Source organism: Carlito syrichta, unplaced genomic scaffold, assembly GCF_000164805.1.
Source record: "Carlito syrichta isolate Samal-C Ts95f unplaced genomic scaffold, Tarsius_syrichta-2.0.1 Scaffold154925, whole genome shotgun sequence".
Lineage (NCBI taxonomy): Eukaryota > Metazoa > Chordata > Mammalia > Primates > Tarsiidae > Carlito > Carlito syrichta.
In genome coordinates this window covers 18,963-24,070 of record NW_007099021.1, presented here as the reverse complement: position 1 = coordinate 24,070, position 5,108 = coordinate 18,963, and the positions used below count along the sequence as shown (strand labels likewise).

General features: G+C 47.2%; 1 pseudogene across 1 annotated transcript; it reads right to left on the bottom strand.

Annotated features, from left to right (window-relative positions):
- Positions 1 to 1,351: 1,351 nt before the first annotated feature.
- Positions 1,352 to 4,341, bottom strand: LOC103252345 (annotated as a pseudogene). Its single transcript, XR_503783.2, has 2 exons — positions 4,027 to 4,341; positions 1,352 to 1,918 (listed from the first exon to the last, which is right to left on the bottom strand). The product of XR_503783.2 is annotated as a protein UXT pseudogene (transcript).
- Positions 4,342 to 5,108: the final 767 nt, after the last annotated feature.

Below are 5,108 nucleotides of genomic sequence, written 5' to 3'. Positions count from 1 at the left end.
AAATCTGGCCAGGCGCAGTGGCTCATGCCTATAATCCCAGCACTTTGGGAAGCTGAGGCGAGTGGATTACCTGAGCCGAAGGGTTCAAGACCAGCCTGGACAATTTGGCAAGACCTTGTCTCTACAATAAATCAAAAAATTAGCTGGGTGTGGTGGTGCATGCCTGTAGTTCCGGCTACTTGGAAGGCTGAGGCCGAAGGATTGCCTGAGCCCAGCAGGTTAAGGCCGCGGTGGCCATGAGTGTGCCACTGCACTCCAGCCTGGGAGACAGAGTGAGTCTCTAACTCAAATAAATAAATAAAATCTAAATATTTAATAAATAAAATGTAAAAATCTCAATAGAGAATATCTTACATACATGAAGATGGAGAATTTCACTCTATATGTATCCCTTTTATAGAATTACATTTTGCAAGGCAATTTATTATGTATTTATGCTTGGTGAATTATTTTTTTGGAGGTGGCATTTTGACCACAGTGACATCCAAATGTGTAACGGTCATCGTCATCAGCAGCCGTCGCAGCATTTAGCCTTGGCTGTCTTAATTGCCTGAAAGCACAGCTGTCATTTACAGCCTAGCTCAAATCCTCAAAGTAGGACCTCTGTTTGTCAAATAGTGGTGAGCAGAGTATATATTTTATTGAGTTCAAACTATCAAGTTACTGAGAGTGTGGTCAGACTGTTATCTGTAGGTGCATTTTTTTTTTTTTTTTCAGTTGGAGTCTCACTCTTCCTCAGGCTGGGGTGCAGTGGCATGCTCACCGCTACCACGGCCTTGACCCGCTGGGCTCGGGCGATCCTTCCTCTTCAGCGTGCCAAGTAGCTGGAACTACAGCGTGCGCCACCACACCCAGCTAATTTATGTTATTTATTTATTGTAGAGATGAGGGCTTGCCAAGTTGCCCAGGCTGGTCTCGAACCTGTGGGTTCAGGAAATCCTCTCGCCTCCGCCTACCAAAGTACTGGGATTACAGGCATGAGCCACTGTGCTTGGCCTGTAGGTACATTTTCTTTTTTCTTTTCTTTTTTTTTTTTTTTTGAGTTGGAGACTCACTCTGTCACCCAGACTGGAGTGCAATGGCCGCTCCCGGCCACGGCAGCCTCGACCTGCTGGGCTCCCACGATGCTTCTGCCTCAGCCTTCCAAGTAGCTGGAACTACAGGCACGCCCTACCACGCCCAGCTAGTTTTTGATTTATTGTAGAGACGAGGTTTCGCCAAGTTGCCCAGGCAGGTCTTGAACCCGTGGGCTCAGGCAATCCACTCACCTCAGCCTCCCAAAGTGCTGGGATTACAGGCTGAGCCACTGAGCCCGTCTTGGGTACATATTTAACTAGAAATTTTTTTTTTCCAAAGGCATTCAGGCTTTTTAATGTTGGAGGGTGTGGGGGTGAAGAAGTCAATGTTGAGGCTTCTCTGGGTCATTCTGCAGGCCTTGTAGTTCTCTAAGCCCCTCTAGCAATATGTGGATATGGGCTTTGATATTCATGGATTCCTTGGTGAGGCTGTTGCTGAGCTCTGTGAGGAGAGAACTCTTACGATCAATGAACTTGAGGGCTTCTGCTAATGTCAACTCCAGGAAAAAACCATATCCCAGGGCCACGTAGATGCGTGAAGTATCTGGGACCACTGTGTCAACGAAGAAGTTACAGCCCAAATCCACCTGCATATATAACTCCGAGTGCTTAGCTTCCTGGAGTCGCTCAATGACATTTTTCAGTTGAAGGTATTTGGCCAGCTGCTCATATACCTGGTCTCGATGGTCCAGTACCTTTCGCAAGTCCCGCTGTAGCACATCACTGATGAAGGCCTCGTAGCTCAGCACTTTCTCCCCTGTGGCCTCCACCGCACATCGTTTAGGGGGCATCGCCATGATGGGTTCCTCTGGGCCACCGGCAATAAGAATGATTTGTCTTAACTAGAAAATTAATCAAATAAATGTTGAATCAAAATAGTATTCACTGAACCTTAAACATGACCATTTATCTATCACCCAAAAAGAATATAACATTTGCTAAACTATATGGCTGGCTCATCTAAGCTGGTATTCAGCTCTGGTAAAAACTGTTTCAAAGACCAGAAATTTTCTTCCCCTGATGGGAATATTATTTACAGGAGAAATTTAGACAATTTAGCAAATAATAATTTTTTATTTTTTTTTAGTTGGAGTCTCACTCTGTCTCCCAGGCTGGAGTGCAGTGGCATGCTCATGGCCATCGTAGCCTTGACTTGCTGGGCTCAGGTGATCCTTCTGTCTCAACCTTTCAAGTATTTGGAACTACAGAGATGTGCCACGTTGCCCAGCCAATTTTTTTTTTTTTAATTTATTGTAGAGACAAGGTCTTACCAAGTTGCCCAGGCTGGTCTTGAACCTGCCAGGCTCAGGCAATCTACTTACCTTGGACTCCCAAAGTGCTGGGATTACAGGCTGAGCTACTAAGCCTGGCTAGCAAATAATAATATTAAATAAAAATATAGTAAATAATAATATCGCTGTAGGGATTTTTTGATATATAGATAGAAATGTAGAAACCCAAGTTAGTTTAGCTAAGCTAAAATGATCACCTGCAGTTGGGCAAATTTTTTTTTTTTTTTGAGTTGGAGTCTCACTTTGTTGCCCAGGCTGGAATGCAGTGACACGCTCATGGCCACCCCAGTGTCAACCTGCTGGGCTCCAGTGATCCTTCTGCCTCAGTCTTCCAAGTAGCCGGAACTATAGGCACAGGCTACCACACCCGGCTAATTTTTTTATTTATTGTAGAGACGAGGTCTCACCAATTGCTTAAGCTGGTCTGGAACCCGTGGGCTCAAGTAATCTACTCGCCTCAGCCTCCCAAAGTGCTGGGATTATAGGCTGAGCTTCTGAGCCTGGCCAAATTGTCTATATTTTAATAGGCTCAGATAGTTAACAGACTTCTTGGGGCAGACAACAACTTTTTAAAAAATGAATTCTAAGCTTGTTCTTAGTTTTATATATATTACAAAGTTAAGGTAAAAGGATGGCCACAGCAGCACTTTGAGTGGCCAAGGTGAGAGGATTGTCTGAGCCCATGGGTTCAAGACCAGCCTGGGCAAATTGGAAAGACCTCGTCTTCACAATAAATTAAAAAATTTTTCGGGCATGGTAGCACACGCCTGTAGCTCCAGCTACTTGGAAGGCTGAGGCAAAAGGATCACCTGAGTCCAGCAGGTCAAGGCTGCAGTGGCTGTGAGCATGCCTTTACACTTCAGTCTGGGCAACAGAGTGAGACTATGACTCAAAAAACCCAGAATGGCCACATTTCAAACTGATGGATAGTTTCCTGTAAATATAATTTTCTTAATTAGGCTGGGTTTGGTCACTTATGCCTATAATCCTAGTGCTTTGGGAAGCCAAGGCAGGAGGATTGCTTGAGGTCTGGAGTTCGAGACCAGCCTGGGCAACATAGCAAGACACTAATGTCTTAAAAAAAAATTAGCTGGATATGGTGGCATGTACCTGTAGTCCCAGCTACTCGGGACGCTGAGGCAGGAGGATGGCTTGAGTCCAAGAGTTCAAGGCTGCAGTGAGCTATGATGGCCCTGCTGCATTCCAGCGTGGATGGCAGGTTGAGACTGTATCTCAAAAAAAAAATTTTTTTTTCTTAAACTTTTGAAGTGAGATTACAGAATTTAAGGAAATTCCAGGATGTGACTGCTAAAACCTTATTTATGACCCAGGTGGAGGGAGAGGGCAATCAATAATGGCTAGAACACCCACGTTTTAGTCTGATTTTTATACCAGGAAACGTCTTCCTAAACTCACGCCTTCCAGAGAGGGCTAAGAAAACCAATGTGAAAACTGTAAAATATCTTTGTAAACAAATTTAAATGAGCAAATCACTGCAGCCATCATGTTGTTTAATGATCCAAGATGCAAAGCATGCTACAGATCGAATTCAGAGATCTCAGAAACCAGGAGTAAAAAATAGGTCATATGATTTAAGATCATCAATGGAATGCCACTTTGAACAAGGTTTGCGGTCGGCTGTAAACGAAATGACTTACATTTTTGGAAGGGGTCCTATTCCGTATCTAGTCCGACCTTGGAGCGGTTCTGTCTAGTATTCTTGCCAGATATTTTTCGGCTTCTAAGACTTGAGAATTTCTGGTGAGGGGTTCAGCGAGTCACAATATTAAACACTAGTGATAAGCTAGCTCCAGGGGAGTCCGTCTCCCAGGCTCTACTCCCCCTAGGCGACTTATACAGTCGATCTGTCACCTCTGCATTGTATGGCCTCCACAGTGAAATAGAGACACACACTTTAACCTTCAGGAGCTCCTGGGCAGTGCAGAGATGTCACTTCGGATCTGGCTCACTACCTTTCCAGGCTCATCTTAGCAGTATGCACCAAATGATAACCCAGCCAGCCAGGTCCATTTAAGCGGTCAACCTCGTTCACGCTTTTCAGACTCGATTAAGGGCCTTTCTTCCCCAGAGCTGTTCACAAACCCCACTGCAGACACGCCTGGTTCGCTTCCCCCTCCGTCTCCTCTCCCTAATTAGGCACTTCGTCCATGATCTACAGCGCTTCTCGAACAGCTACACCTGCATTTTAGCACTTCGGGCTCAAACGATGATCACACAGGGCGGGAGAGGCCACCCACCGAATGCAAGGCCAACCTAGCAGGAAGGAGCAGAACGCTAGGCTGTTTTTGACGAGGAGGTAGGCGGAACGGTAGTTGCCTAGTCCCCCGCGGCTGCCCGGGCGCTTGGAGGGCACTACGCACTAAGAGGATGGGCGGGGCCTGCTCGGACCCTTTCGGCCTCCGCAGGCGGGCCAGACTCCAGGTTTCCCGGCATGCCCCGGGACAGAGGAGGTGGGGAAAGGAGGTCACCGCGCCTGCGCGCTAGGAGGTGTGACCCGGGTGGGAAAGCCCTCCGCGTCCGCCATTTTGGCTGCCTCTGTCGGTCTGTTCGGTTACCACGTGAACCGCCGACGGAGATTCGTAGGGGGGGAGGCGGCGGCAGCGTTAAGTGAGAAAGGAAAAAAGACAACGAGGAAGAGGGGGTGTCCGGGTGGGGCGGCGCGGCGAGACCCGAGACCTGGCGGTGGAGGCGGATCGGGGGATCCGAGGCTGAAGCCGCC